General features: G+C 38.0%; 1 long non-coding RNA gene across 1 annotated transcript; it reads right to left on the bottom strand.

Annotated features, from left to right (window-relative positions):
- Positions 1 to 11,693: 11,693 nt before the first annotated feature.
- LOC113764578 lies at positions 11,694 to 12,731 on the bottom strand. The gene is made up of 3 exons (XR_003467647.1): positions 12,641 to 12,731; positions 12,368 to 12,524; positions 11,694 to 11,763 (listed from the first exon to the last, which is right to left on the bottom strand). It is a non-coding gene; the product is annotated as an uncharacterized LOC113764578 (long non-coding RNA).
- Between the last annotated feature and the right edge of the window lie 574 nt (positions 12,732 to 13,305).

The following is a 13,305-nucleotide window of genomic DNA, read 5'->3' as shown; positions in this document are numbered from 1 at the left end:
GAGGGAGTGGTCCACGGATCGTCAAGTCTACAATCCGAGTCAGTCGAAGGCTTCCCATCTGAAGGACCCGGTCTTGAAGGTTGTCCACAGGTTCTTAGCTCACAATTTCTCGGGGCGAAAGGATACCTCCGGCACGCTTACCAAAGTGGAATTCTATTTTCTTTGGTGCATGCGCAACAAGGTTCGGGTTAACTTTGGATGTTGGGTGGCCACCCAGATGGAAACGGTCATGCAAAAGCGTAATAAGCCGGTGATACTGGGATCACTCATTACTCACTTGGCCATTCGAGTGGGAGTGCTTGATCTAGACAAGGAGCACATCTACACTCTAGCTCGAGAAAATGAACCCCTGGATTTGCGTAGCTTGGAGCGAATGGGGGTTATTTTCAAAGTGGGCGATGTTTATCAGTTTACGCCGCCCGGTGTGAGCGGGCCGCGGCCCCGGGTGCCTACCACTGCACCCTCCACTGACTCGCCACCCCATCCGGACCAGGCGGGTCCGTCCTCCTCTCATCCTCCCCCTGCTGGAGACCCCCGCTACCCGGACCTCCAAGTGGGTCTCCATGAACTCAACACCCAACTGGCAAGGATAGATGGCCGGCTTATGGCGCTCCAGGTTTTCGCCCGCATTCAGGCAGAGAATCAGGCAGCTTACTATGCTCATATTGGCTTCCAGCCGCCGCATCCGCCGCCTCCTTAGGCTCCGGCCGCACCTTTCCAGTAGTCAGGGAAGTTTTCTGCCTGCTTTGCCCTTGCAATTTATTTTTCTAGGTTACATTGAGGACAATGTAAGATTTAGGTGTGGGGGGAGTGGCTTCCATTACTTTCTTTTTCATTAGTTCTTTTTGCTTTGTTACTCTAAAAAAAAAGAAGAGAAGAAAGAAATGGGAAAAAAAATGGAAAAACATTGTAGTTAGTCGTCTTTTTGGCTGTTTCTATGCTTGTTAGTGTTGGGGCATGTTGCTGTGATGAATGACATAATCAAAGTGAGTGGGTATGTGGTCGTATATGCTAGCCATGCATTTTGTTTCCCTTGGCAATGTCACTGAATGTTGAGTATACTGGAATTAACCCATTTTTGTAACTTTTGGGGAGCTCTTGAGCCTTACTTGAGCATATTATTCTTTTGCTCTATATTGTTTGATTGAGTGGGTATCGCACATGGTTTGAACATTCTAGAACTTGCTAGTTTATGCATGTCGAGGCCACATTTTTTTTTTTGTTGAATTGGATGCATTTAAAATGATAAGGGCATTTAGGATTTAACCCTCTTCAGCTATCTAAAAAATCAAGCCCTCATTTTATATCCCAATAGTGAACCAACTTGAGCTTTTGTCCTTCGTTTCTGGTTGATATCCGTGTTTGTTAACCCAAGACCTCTTTAAACTTTCTTGTTTACCCCTGTGTGTCAAGGGATGCCTGAATTCCATCATTTGTGCAAAGCAAACGAAATAGGATTGCAAGTGCTGATAGATTAGGAGCTATATGCCTACCTTGTGTAAAGGAGGGAAATTGGGAAAAAGGCCACTGACCAGAAGACTTTGGCTTACAAGCGTGCCTACGCCTTACAGACTGTCTCTTGAAAAAAAAAAAAAAAAAAAAAAAAAAAAAAAAAAAATTTCATGAAGAGACCTCGTGACCAGAGGACTATGGGCTACAAGGCGTGCCCACGCCTTAAGAGCAATTTCACAAAAAAAAAAAAAAAAAAAAAAAAAAAAAAAAAAAAGAAGAGAAAAATTGGGGGCACTTGTACAATGGGCACCGTAAATGAAAACTGCCTTGTTTGTGAAACCCCTCCGATAAAGCACTGTGGTTATTGGTGAGTTTCGGACATTCTCTTGACACTTTACCCCCTATCTATACTTTCTTAACCCGCCTTTCACCTGAGCCCTATTACAACCCTATTAAAGTCCCTTTGATTTATGTGCTTGGTTCACTTTTAAGTGGTGGAGATGTGATAAATGTGCAAGCCTGTGGTAATGGCATTCCATGATGTTGAATTGAGCGCTCCTAGTATTCATATATATTCTTTGAATTACAACATGTCCGGTGTGTTCTACCTTTGGTGATATTGTCAGGGACCCTAGATGCTTGTGTTAGTATAGACTTCTACATGACCTCTACTCTCTTGGTTGTACTTCTGAGCTCCGAAATGCTTGAGGGCAAGCATTGTCTAGGTGTGGGGGGATTTGATAGAGCCGTTATTTGGCACGTTTTGCATTGTCATCTTGTTCTAATTTTGGCTATTCATGGTGCTAAGAAAGGGAATTTCACTCATATTTGATATTTGTGTGAATTGTAGGTGGTTAGCATTAAAATGATATCGCGGGGTAAATTTCCAGAAGACTTTCCATTTCAGAGCGTGGCCACGCCTTAGAAGGAGGACGAAACCGAAAGCCGGACTGCGGTCCACGTGAACCCGAAGCGTGGGATCAGAACTCTGGAGACAAAGCTTTGCTCCAGGCCTTTGTTCCAGACGTCTTTTTCTTTTCTACGTCTCTTGTGCGGCGGATATAAAAAGAGAAACAAGGAAGATTCAAGGGACATCAACTTTTAGGCTTAGCTTTAAATTTCCTTTGCTGCTCCTTGTCAGCGGCGCTTGTCTCGGTTTTTCTTTCTTTTACTTTCGTTCGCCTGCGGCTAGCGGGAGGCATTGAATATTCTCGCGGATTGCATCTAGGCTCCGTAGAACGGAGACCCTTTTTACTTTTTGCCTTTGACTCTTCAAAATTCTGTGAGATTACTCTTGTGCTTTTCCAATTCTTCGGCAATTAATTGAATGAATTCAGTTAAATCACGTGGGATTGACACGATGAGGAGCGGCTAATTTTCTCCTCTACCCAAAGGTTGACGCGAAGGCGCGGTCCATAATATCTGTGAGATCTAATCGAATCTTCATTAATTCTCCCAATTTATTGTTATTCGTGCATTTCTTGAATTAATTGTTCATGGGTATTTGATTAATTGAATATCAACGGCCGGGTATTTGATTTAATTTAATAGCCTACTGCCACGTTAATTAAATAGAATCCGTAATTGTTCATTTAGTTAACACCCCGTGGCAACCACCATAATTGGCTTTATGATGGGGAAATGCATGATCTAATTTAAATAAACCCTCTTAGCGTGTTTATTGGTTAGGGTTGGGTTCTTCTAGCTTTAATGCAATTGGGTAATTAAATTCCTATGGTCGTACCTAGGGTTGTTATCTGGTTAGGGAAGCAGTTAATGGTCGTACCTTGACTGTCGAAAAGGTAAGGAAGAACTGGTTGTCAGAGCTTATTGATAACTATAACCAACCTAGTGATGAATGGGTGAAATATCTTTGTATCGATGAACATTTACTTGGACCGTGCCTGAGCAGTTGATCCTTTGGGTAGAACTTTTATTAATTGCTATTTTCTAGTGAATTGTGCTTTGTGAGTTAGTTTTGAATTTTGTTTGTTTTATTTTATTTTATTTTTGTTTGCCTCCCATTGAAAATCCCCCAATTTTGTTCTACTGATTTGGAAAGAAATAATTTCCTACCTGCTCCCTGTGGAATCGACCCTACTTGCCATTGTACGCAAAATTAGTATTTTTATAGACAAATCCGGTATATCGGATCAAGCAAACTCTTCGGGAACAGGGTGAATCAAGTAACCCATTGCACACCTAGGGTCCCTGCTCCAGTACTTGGATTTGTTTTATAATTATTTAATTGAGGTGGTAATTAGGACTTTTTAGTAATTATTATTGCACAGGTTCGGCACCTGTCACCCATATGGTAATACAACCTGCTAGTAGGTAGTACAGCCAATCTTTAGCTGCATCCTTGAGGGAAAACGGAAAGGCTCTTAGTCTAATTTGCTCTTCAGTGACCCCAGGAGGTTTCATACTAGAGCAAACCACTTCGAACTCCTTAACGTATTTGTGGGGTTCTTCACCAGAGAGACCATGGAAAGAAGGTAAGAGGTGAATCAACCCCGACTTCAGTTTGAAAGCAGTATTCTCAGCCAAAGTGGGGAATGTGATGCATTAGGGCTGGTGAGTCAGCTCCGGGGCAGCCAGCTCCCTTAATGTTTGGGTGTTGGCCATACTTACTTCGTCTTCTACTGGCTCGTTTGCAATAAATAAGTGTCCTTCTTTTCGTCTCTTGGTTTCTTGCCTCCGCCTACGCGCTGCCTTCTCAACCTCAGGGTCATATATCAATTCACCTGTGCGAGATGAACGGGGCATAAACTAGCAAAAATACCAAGAAGAATAAAATAAAATAAAATGAAAACTGAATTTGAAAAGAAACAAATAATCCAAATGCCAGCTTCCCGGCAATGGCGCCAAAAATTAACAGGTGTCGAACCTGTGCAATAATAATTACTAAAAGGTCCTAATTACCACCACAATTAATTATAGAACAAATCCAAGTACTGGAGCAGAGACACTAGGTGTGCAATGGGTTACTTGATTCACCCTGTTCCCGAAGAATTTGTTTGATCCGATATACCAGATTTGTCTAATAAAATATTAATTTTTACGTACAATGGCAAGTAGGGTCGATTCCACAGGGGCGGGTAGGAAATTATTTCTTTCCAAGTCAATAGAACGAAATTGGGGGATGATTAATGGGATGAAAATGAAAATAAAATAAAATAAAATTCAAGAGTTAATTCAACAAGTACAATTTTCTAAAAAAAACAATTAATAAAATTCTACCCAAATGATCAACTACTCAGGCACGGTCCAATTAAATGATCATCGATGCAAAGATATTTCATCCATTCATCACTAGGTTGGTTATAGTTATCAACAAGTTCTGACAACCAGTTCTTCCTTACTTTTTCGACAGTCAAGGTACGACCATTGACTGCTTCTCTAACCAGATAACAACTCTAGGTACGACTGTAGGAATTTAATTACCCAATTGCATTAAAGTTAGAAGAACCCAACCCTAACTAATAAACACGCTAAGAGGGTTTATTTAAACTAGATTTTACGTTTCCCCAACATAAAGCCAATTATGGTGGTTGTCACTAGTTATCAACTAAACGAACAATTACGGATTCAATTTAGTTAATGTGACAGTAGGCTATCAAATTAAATCAAATACCCGACCGTTGATATTCAATTAATAAAATACCCATGAACAATTAATTCAGGAGACGCACGAATAGCAACAAATTGAAAGAAATAATGAAGATTCGATTAGATTTCACAGATATTATGGACCGCGCCTTCGCGTCAACCTTTGGATAGAGGAGAAAATTAGCCGCTCCTCATCGTGTCAATCCCGCGTGATTTAATTGAGTTCATTCAATTATTTGCCGAAGAATTGGGGAAAGGGAATTAATTGCAGTAACAACAGAGAAGGCCCTGCCTTCGCATTCGTTTTGGAGCCGCAATCACAAAGCAAAAAGCCACGAAGAAGTTGTCCAGCAAAAGAGTCAAAAGTCAAAAGGGCGCAAGACGTCTAGCGCCTGAGAAAAGAAAAACTAAAGCTACTGTTTTGATTTGACATCAATCTCACTCTCTAATTTGCTGCCGAAGGAAAAACAAAAGCAAAGGAAGGCGTCTGACAAAAAGGAGAAAAAGAAAACTAAAGCTGATGTAGTGATTTCCCCCGTGAATCTGGCTTTTCTATTCTTTTATAGCCGCCGCAGGAGAAAAGCATTAGGAACAAGGCTTTTTGTCCAAGGGCTCTGATCTCACGCATCTGGTCCACGTAGACCGGGTTTCTTAATTGGGTCTCCTGCTATTGGTCCCGCGGATCCGGCTTTTCGGTAACATCTACCTTTTCTGGCGTGGCCACGCCCTGAGATCAAGGGTCTTCTGGAAATTTGCCTCAAGAGATTACTTTTAACGCCAATCATCTATAATTCATACAAATATGAAATATGAGCAAAGTCTCAATACTTAGCACAGTAAGTAGCCAAAATTAGGACAAAATAACAGTGTAAAATGTGCCAAATAACTGCTCTATCAGAAATGATCAATTGTGACTAAATGAATAGGCTTGAAAATTTGCATGTGTGAATAGTTGAAATGGTACAATTATGATGTCCTTTTATGATGTCGTTGGGGAATATTGTCGAACAGTAGGCTTGCGCCTGATAAGGAAAAAGAAAGAAAACTACAAACTATGCTAAAGACTAAAACTCTAAAAACTATCCTAAAACTATTGCCCAGGACCCTCTGTACATTCTTTCTTCTTAAAACACTGACTAGTGCCTCTTATCTCCGTGGTCCCCGCACGAATTGAGAGTCCAATTCCCAAAAGTAAGCTCCGCCAAATTTTGCTCTCTTCGTTTCCTCTTGCTCCTCAATGACTTCAACTCCTAATCAGCAACCGATAATGGAGTTTTTGTAGCACCATGTGGGCCCAACTTGTATATCCGCTGGAGGCTCTAGCATGTGGAGGATTTTTCTCAATAAAATCCCCTTTTTAGCATTTATCAGTTCCACTTCCTATAGATATGTCCAAATACCAAAAATAAATATATGTTAACAATTAAAAATATATTTGGCAAGGACAAAGGGGGAAAATAGCAATAAAATTACTAACAATTAACACCCTATCAGGATATGTCTAGTTATTCATTTGAACCACATGAAATTCAAATAGAGAGATGCTCATTCCTCACTAGAGACTGCTTGCAGCAAGTCATTGACAATTGTGGAGAATTCCTCCCCTTGCCCCCTTCCCGTTTTTTAATTCAATCATTTCTCTACTTTAACAAAAAAAAATGAAAAAAAATTGTCGAGAATCCCATCCCAATATATAGGAGTATCATATAGACTCCAAGTGAAAAGCTACAATAATTAGGAAGAGTTCGAAACGTCCCCATGTGGAGATCAGCGGGGTAGACGGCAGGAAAAGACGATGAGGATGTGCTAGTGCTCACAATATTTTGGGGACTGAAGGAACTGGCTTGGCAGGAGAAAGAAAAGTACCAAAAGGATTTATAAGCGGGGCTTAATCCCTCCGACGACGACGACTCAAAGCTGGTGGCAGCAAGACGACTACATATTAGTATTAAATCCTAGTCTTTCCGTGTGTTGGCGTGTTTGATTGCAACTGCAAAGGCTTATTCTGATTCTTGGTCAAGCAAAACGTGTTGCATGCTCAGTTATGGTAAAAGTTAGAACACATCTGCCTTCCCTTTTTCAAATAATTAGAATTTTTTTTTGGTTTTTTTCTTGCTTTCTATTAGTGGAAGCAAAAAATTTCTTTTTTCATAAACGGTTTATGGTCAAATGTATCGCCATTCCCGATGTGATTTCTAACATCAAAACTTCAACTTTCTCACCTATACACTTATCATATCTCGAGTGATAAGCCTTGCTTCAGAAAACTTCCTGTATTACCTAAAAAATACACTACTTCATTTTTCAAACCAAACAAAAGAAGTGGAGTAATTTTCTACATGCATATGATTGATTGTTGAAAGCATATTTCCAAAGCAATTCCCTATTAATTCTTCGGCAAAATGTTATGAAATATATGATATTTCAATCCAAAAAGTACAATTATAATGTTCTTGATTATTTAGAAAAGGGTATGAAAAAAATCAAACTTTTTGACTTCCTAAACCATCCAGAACATTATCATCCCTTCCTTTACTACTCTCTATAAAAAAATTCCTAAATTACAGCAACAGCAAACAACCCAAAATGAAAACAAAAAAAAAATTGTCTCACCAAAACATCATAAAGAGCACATTACATTACAGGGAAGTCAAATTATTCCTCTTAAAGCAATACGAAAAAAACAAAAAAAAAAAAACCTTACAGATGAGGGTAAAAGCATATGAGAAAAAGAATTGGGGTAAAGATAAGGGAAAGTCAAGGTAAACACTTACCTTGAATCTGGAGTCGAAGTAAATATTCTACCTTTCCACCTACAACACCATAGAAAGTACAATCAAATATTGGGAAAAAAACCCACAAAAATCACCAATGAAGATGACAATTTCTGAGGAGCTAAGAAAAAGTTTAAAAGGGAAAACGATCTCCACATTTTTTTCTTTTATAATGGTGGATGATCCAACTTACTGATGATTCAAATGATGAGGGGAAGAAAGATTTAGGAAGATGGTAGTGGAAAAGAAGACTGGAGAGATGAAGAGAAAATAAGGAGGAAAAACATTTTGAAATCTCTAGGAGAGAAAATCCCGAGGCCATCGCCACAGCTGCACTCACGGAAAAGCAGGAGAACAAGTGACTTTTGTAGAATTGTACGAACAAGGAGTGAGGAATCAAGGAAAACTTACAAAATCTAATTAAGGTGCTGAAGCAAATTTCTAATATTAATTTCACCTGCAAGATCTAAGCACAAGAAAAAGAGAAGGCAGAACACAAACTCAGAAGCATACTCAACAAGAAAAGAAAAAACAGTAGATCTCTGGGTTTATAAATACTTCTGACTTTCGCTGCTTTTGGATGAAGATTTTACTACTGCTTTCTTTGTTTGCTCAAAGAAGGAGATGGAAGAATAGTATTTCAGACCTCTGGATTATTAATCGAAAGATTAACAAATCCTAGTAGGAAAAATGCATTTCTTTTTTAAATAAAGGAAACTGTAAAAATTTAGGGAAATTTTGGAGCTTACCAATCAAGACGATTTCTGTGTCTCATGCGTTTAGTAGCTTCATATCCAGACCAATTCTAACAAGGGAAAAAAATCAGTTAGAATCATATAATTGAAAAAAGGAAAGAGAATAAAGGGAAAAAGGGGAGGGGCGAAACGGGAAGGAAAAACAGAGAAAAAAGGACCAAATAAAAAACAATAAAAAAGAACAAAGGAACAAAGAAAAGAAAAGAAAAATGAAAGTGGAGAGGAGCTCCGGAGAGTAACGAAGCGGCGGAGATGAATGACAGGGAAAGAAAACAAGGAAAGCCCTAAAACAAATTTTTTGGCACATGAGAAATGCATGAATGATGACCACATTCTAACCAATGGCAGCGCGCCACGTCAGCAATCGAAAACCAATTGAAAAGTCCCCTATTCCCCAATAGACTAGATATGTTAATGAGAATAGTCATTCTGGTTCCTTATGCCACATTTTAAGCATCTCATTATGGTTATTCAAATTTTTGCAGAATGAGAATAGTCGTAATGGTGGAACCACTGAGCAAACTCAGTGGCCACTAGGGAGGGACTTAAATCCCTCATTGGACTGTGGGTGGGGTTTAAATCCTACCTACAGCAAAAAAAAAAAAATTCAAGAGTGATGCAATAGCATTTTCTTGATCTAGTCAAGTTTGCATGCCTACTAACCCTTAAAATACAAGTCTCCTTCGGCTCTCCTTTCCTGTAGTCGGGAAAAAAAGAGAGAAGAGAATAGTCATAATGGTAATTCGAATTTTTTGAGAGCAATCTGTGCTTTTATTACAATATAAATTACAGGATTCTAATAGCGTTATGGATATTGCAAATTTCAAAGTTGCAAATATACTTAAACTCTCTCAATCGATTTTATATCATTTGGAATTCTAAAGATTCGTGAATGTATTCATAAATTTGTGGGTGGGATGAAATATTTGAAATACATGCAGGATAAAGCAAAAGAATAACAATAGACTACTAGCAATTTTAACCTTCAAAATCACGACGAGTGTAACATTCCTATTATTTTATGATAGAATAGCTATTGCTCTGTTTGGATGGGAGTGTTTTTCAAAAATTAGTTTTTGAAATACAATAAAAGTTTTTAAAAAGTACTCTAAAAGGTAATCTAAAAATTAGTTTAAATTTTTTTAAAATTTTAAAAAATATTTTAAAATATATTCTAGAAACTTTTCTACTCTTAAATATCCCAAAATATTTTCTGAAAATATCCCAAAATATAATCTAAAAACTCTGCTACAGCAAAATTTTTCAAAAACACCCACAAAAACAGCTAATCCAAAATATAATCGAAAAAAATTAATGGCTGACCACAGTACGTAACTTTCAAATACGTTGTAACATTCCTATTTTTCTGAACTATAGTCTCCTTTTTTTTTAATTACGTCAAATCACTAGGTTTCGGTCCGTAGCCTATTCGATGAAATGTCTACCCAAGAATCTGGAATATTTGGACCAAGGGACTCAAAATAATTGCAAGTTTAATTGGCTCGTATGGTTTGTATAGAACCGAAGAACAAATGGACATAATCAGGAAATAAATGTACAACCTGAATAATAGCAAAATCTAGTTCAAACTCCTGTATTGCCTAACTTCCCAAACTAGTGAAAATCAAGAATGTCGATGTCTTGAAAAGTAAGTAGTACTTAAAACTGAACAAATCAAGGGATGGACAACCACAACATGGTATTGGCCATTCTCGGATAGCAATCGGCGTCGTAAACCTGGCACAAGAAACCCATTTGCAAACTTAATTCAGATTCAGGATATGAGCTTTGTCAAGCCATTTCCCTCGAACCATTTCTCTGAAAAAAAAAAATAGATACCATAGAACTAGATAGTTGCAATCTGAAAATAATACTGTATAGTCAGCACTTGTAATGTAGCTCTATGCTATTGTGTCCTTCATGCTATATTCAAAAAATGATTACTTTTACGTTATCTATATAACCTTTTGAACTAGAATGCTTTACTGGATGATTGCAGTACTAATCCATTTGGAGACAGATTCATGTAACAAATTATTCTCAGACCTATAAATCGACCAAAATGGAAATACAATTGATGCGCCTCTTACCTGTTATGCTTCATTCACCATAGAATTCATAGCGGTAACATGACCTTCTGAGCTCTCTGAATTCTTTTCCATTAGAATTGCAATGATCGACAAAGCGGAAGCGCTGAGTGTTGAGCCGCCTAGAGCTGTTCCAATTCCAGGTACCAAAGCCATTACAGTTGCGCTGGCGGCAACATTCAACGTATGAGCCCCAATCTTCACAACTTTTTTCCAGAAATTTCGTTGGTCTTTCTGCTTGGTTAGAAGAAAAGTCACAGAAAATTATCAATCTAGTTAGATTTGGAGCTAAGTCAGCATACATATGTGCTACATTCGTCCTTATTATGATGATTCATGAAGCTAACAATTAGTATTGCTGAATATATGCATGTAGGAGCCAAGATGTATGCAATCTTAAAACAACATTAAAGAAATTTTACAGATTTATGATTAGGTTTAGTATTAAGTCGAAATTAAAGTTGTATACATGCTCGAAAAAAAAGTTGATCAACTCTTGGAAAACGAGAAATCAAGTACATCTGTAGAGAGTTGCATAAATTCTTTTTTAAAATTATTGTATGCAGGAGTTTTTTAAGTAAACTAGCACACAAGCACGTGCGTTTTGCATTAAGTATTTTTTTTTTTTGGTAAGTTTGAGGTTTAGAACACGAAATCTCTTACTATGCAGTACATGTTACTTTTTCTAATGCTAGGTCAATATTAATTTTTTAGGGATTAATAAACACAAATTTGACTATTTACTGAGTTGTATGTAAGAAAAAAAGTTAGTTGAAAAACCTGATTAGTGCATTTCAAAATACACCAAATAAAACCGCTATAGAATCCAGATCATGAGTCCCAAAATTAAAAAATAAAGTTCATTTTTTTTTTAGTTTTAGTTTTTTTCTAATACTTACTTGTAACTTGAGCTTTCAAGAAGCTTCGAAGTATAGGAACGTATTCTACGAAAAGTTTTGGTTACCTGTTGCTGTTTAAGCATGTCATTAATTGCATGAATCCTTCCTATGATTTTATCCATTTCTGACTCTATTTCGGCAACTAGTTTGATTTTGTAATCCCAGTTTGCTGGTCTGATGGCAGCATCTGCAAAAGACAAAATTATGATTGTAAAACTGGTGATACACTCTAGGCTAAAGTAATGAATTTTGTGGTGTGGTTTTCATCAGGGGAGCTAGGATTCTTGTATCAAGATTTGCTTTGCAGAGGAAGATAATTGCTGAATCAATGCCAATCTATTGAAGAGCTGGCGTGTTTTGACTCGAGATACTGTGTGTGTGTTTCGTGCACAAAAAGAAAAATCTCATGGCCATCTCTTTCATGAGTGTCAGATACCAGCTACTATTTGGAGGAGAAAGGAGTTGTGTTTCGTCTATGAATACCCTTTGATCTGGAGTGAGGAGCAGGATTCAGAAATGGTTATGTCATTGTACTTGGATGCAGTATTCTTTCAAGCAAAATTCAGGAAAATTGATTTGAAAGTAACAGTTCAGTACATATGGAGACTGAGGAATAATGTTGTTTTCAAGTCTGCAAGAGCTGTGCCTGGAAAGATAGCGTATGCCTATCAGATTGTGTCTTGAGGTGAGGAATATTGTGGCCTAAAGTCAGATTTGTATCTGTTCATAGTCTTAGTTGATATTTTGTGAGGTGTGGAATATTATGTATCTATACATCTATGGAGGTATACCTTTGAGCTGATTCTTGAATTTAGTGATGAAATTGTGGGCTTGCAGAGTAGACAGGGCATGCGTCTTTTCTATCTCTTTTAGAGCGGCTTCCGTGAACATTTGTAGAGTTGCCTGGTACATGTGCTTCACCAGAGACTGGTAGATTGGCTCAATTTCCTGACAGATTTCAAAGCACAAATTTATCTGATGAAAAACAGCTGCAAAGGCAATTTCATGCCTGAAAGAATTTCCTGATATGATTATGTAATTACAGGATAAGGCTAGTTAACTACCTTCAATAAAGCCTTGCTAGCTAAGCAGATTTGGAGAATTATCACTCATCCAAACTTGCTGGTTAGGAGAGTTTTAAAAGCCAGGTATCTAAATAGAGAACAGAGCTTGAACAATGAACCTCCAAAGACAGCTTCTTGGGTATGGAAAAGCATAATAGGAGCAAGACCATGGTTCAAAGACTCGGCCGAGTCGTCTCGGGCCCTTCCGATACGATACCGGGACGATACGATTCCGAGATACTTGACTCATCGAGATGTCACCGTAAAGGGTTGAAATGGCCGAGTCACACCGAATTACTCCAAATTATCCCGAATCAACTTGAATTTTTATTATTTTTACTAATTTTTTAATTATTTTTGTTTATCATATTTTTTACAATTTTTAGAATATTAAATATTTCAAAAATTCGCGTCTTGCCCAGACCGATGTGGAACGGTTCGGACCGCGACCGCGACTTTGAACCATGTGCAAGACAGCTATTGAAGAGAGGAATGAGACATAGAGTGGGGGATGGAATAATGATACAGATTTGGAGTGACAGATGGATACCAAGATATGAGGATGGGAAAGTGACAACAATAAGAAAACAGGAATGTAAACTGGCAAGACTTGAGGAGCTAATTAGGGAAGGGAAATGGAATCAAGAACCACTAAATAGGTGGTT

Source organism: Coffea eugenioides, chromosome 3 (genome assembly GCF_003713205.1).
Source record: "Coffea eugenioides isolate CCC68of chromosome 3, Ceug_1.0, whole genome shotgun sequence".
NCBI classification, from domain to species: domain Eukaryota; kingdom Viridiplantae; phylum Streptophyta; class Magnoliopsida; order Gentianales; family Rubiaceae; genus Coffea; species Coffea eugenioides.
Note: the sequence above shows the minus strand (reverse complement) of the source record. Positions and strands in the feature narration are given on the sequence as shown.